We start from the raw sequence: 2788 nt of genomic DNA, 5'->3' as shown, positions 1-2788 counted from the left end.
TCATTAGGCATATTTTTTGTATCTTTACATAACATATGAAGGAAAAAAAAAACTGATATGTTACACTCACTGGATGAAAAGAGCGGTATGTCCCTCTACCGACCCATCACCAACAACCCCGTCCATGCAACAGCCTTTCACCTTTCCATCTCAAGGCAAATAAGTTCATTCCAAACCAGCGTTGATCTGAAAATGGAAATTAATGGTGTTTTTAGTCATTTCATTGAACATGAATTTATGTGATCAATATATATATACACAACATATTTACCGATGATATTTCCTTAACATTTTAAGAGACACTTGTCACTGTTCCTCAGTCACTAGATCCCTGATTCTTAGCTAACATAACTTGAAAGCGTGGTCAAATGCCACCACAGTGTAAATCATAAGTTCCCTTCAACGTTCAGCTAGTTTCTCTCCATAGTTATTAGAGCAATGAGTATGCAAATGTATGTCATTAATATATGTAGACCCAAACGTAGTTGGATTCTAACATGGAGTTGGGAACGTTGCGTAAAAATGCCAATTTTATAATAATGATAAATATCTACTTTTTCACTCGGACTCACCTCCACTAGACGGGAGCGCCCACCAGGTTGCAAATCCCTTGTTTAGTGTAACATAACTGTCAAAAGAGTATACTACGACCAGAGTTAGAACGTTGCATATGAGGATTGTGTTCGTTGCAAAGACCTCAAGTTCTCGAACTTTCCAGCACATGAGACCATGAGACACCTGCAAAGAAAATTTTATATGGCATGTAAAGGTAATACTATTAGGGAATGTTCATGCGGCAATGGCTGTAGGTAGATTTTTTATTTTCAATACAATATATATATATATATATATATATATCCCAAAACCATGGCTTATATATACCATCCAATTTAAATGCCCACTTACTCACCCATAACCAACCGGCCCCCCCCCCTCTCTCTCTCTCTCTCTCTCTCTCTCTCTCTCTCTCTCTCCAAACTTAAGTCTTACGAAATAAAATTACGCAAGCATACTAATGAACTTGTATTTTTGGTGTTCTGGCAAAAAAAAATAAAAAGAAAAAAAAAAACTCATATTCTCATGAAACCCATTCTTTTAATTCGCATTTACATATTTTCAATTCCCAGTGTGAATTGATCATTACTCATTAAATGTCGACTAAGGAAACCTTTTAAGACAAATTCTGATGCTAATGGATACTATGAGAGAGAGGAAATTGCAGCCAGGACGAATATTCTTAGGCTATAACGAACTTGCTTTTATCCCTCTTACAGCAATGATCATCTTTAATATAATTCACGATACTGCTGGTAAGTAATGACTTTAAAGTATGGAAAGGTGCAGCAAGAGGAAGTCAAGGTTACATTTCCTGGTTGACGTGAAATTCAAACATAGGAAAATAACATTATCATAACATTTGCTATATTTGGTGAAGGTGGATGTCAGAGAAAATAATCTATGTGAAACATTTCTCTGAAACGGACATAACTAATCAAACCATCTTAATATTTTTGGAGTGGAGAGAGCATTAATGGGGGAAAGGAATACCAAATCCTCCAAAGGAATGAGCTCTTATGAGGAGGAACTTGATAAGGGAATTTAATGAGATAAAACAGTCCAAACCAGAATATTTTCCTGCAGGGACTACCTCGATCAGCGAGATGGTCAAAAACTTGCTCTTCATTATACTAGGGATATTATTATTATTATTATCATTATCATTATCATTATTATTATTATTATTATTATTATTATTATTATTATTATTATTATTATTATTATTATTATTATTATTATTATTATTATTAATTATTAAGCTTTTTAATCTCAGTCTACAGAGACTAGTGGTTCATAGGATGGAGCTACGTGTTACATCCAGCTTCCTTTCAAATCCATCACTCTTTTGCACAAAGTACTGGGGCTATATCAGCTCCTATCTTTTCAAGATATCCTTTCAGTGACTTAATTATGATCCTCAGTGTTTTTATGATTATTTTCACCAGCTTAATTCAATATTCCACAGCCTTCTAAATTAAATTCGTTAGACATGGTATTTTTTTTTCTCTCTCTCAACTAATCTTCCACTTTTGACCTCGGCGGTATTGCAACATCTATTGGTGATACTTTTCTTAGTTGTCTTTTCGACTAGAGTGACGTCTGGTCGATGTGTTTTTATCGCTCTCTCCGTCCTTATACTGAAGCCACAGTAGTAGCTTGTGGTTGATGTCTGTACCATTTGTTGCTACATTGTGTTTCATATTGTATACAGACTCCAATATAAAGCTTTAGCCGATTTATCATGTCATTTCTTATATCAACTCTGAGCAAGTGTTAAACATCCATTAGCAATGTTGTTGATGATTTTTCCTTTCACCATACTTTTCCGTCGATTGCTCGTTGAATATATCTTGTTCACAAGATATGATCTTCGTCTGTCATTATGATTCCTTCAGTTACTTTCTTAAGTTCCCTTCTCTATAACCACTCAATGTTTCCTTACTAGCCAATTCTTCAGTTCTTCTTAGGAATTAACATTGCATTGGTTTACTTTTCTAATTTTCCTCCTGTATCAAGTTTTCTTCCCATACACTCTGTAACTATTCATTCTCACAGATCTTCAGGTAGTGTCCCAGTGCTCTAACTTCCATGATAACAGAATCCTCTACACGGATAAGTCCTTTTCATTCTTCACTACACGTTATATAGAACTATCAATATTCGCTCTTGTGTGCAGTGCTAAGTATTATTATTATTATTATTATTATTATTATTATTATTATTATTATTA

The sequence above is a fragment of the Palaemon carinicauda genome, chromosome 12 (assembly GCF_036898095.1).
Source record: "Palaemon carinicauda isolate YSFRI2023 chromosome 12, ASM3689809v2, whole genome shotgun sequence".
Lineage (NCBI taxonomy): Eukaryota > Metazoa > Arthropoda > Malacostraca > Decapoda > Palaemonidae > Palaemon > Palaemon carinicauda.
The sequence above is the reverse complement of the archived record's forward strand: the minus strand, read 5'-3'. Positions refer to the sequence as shown.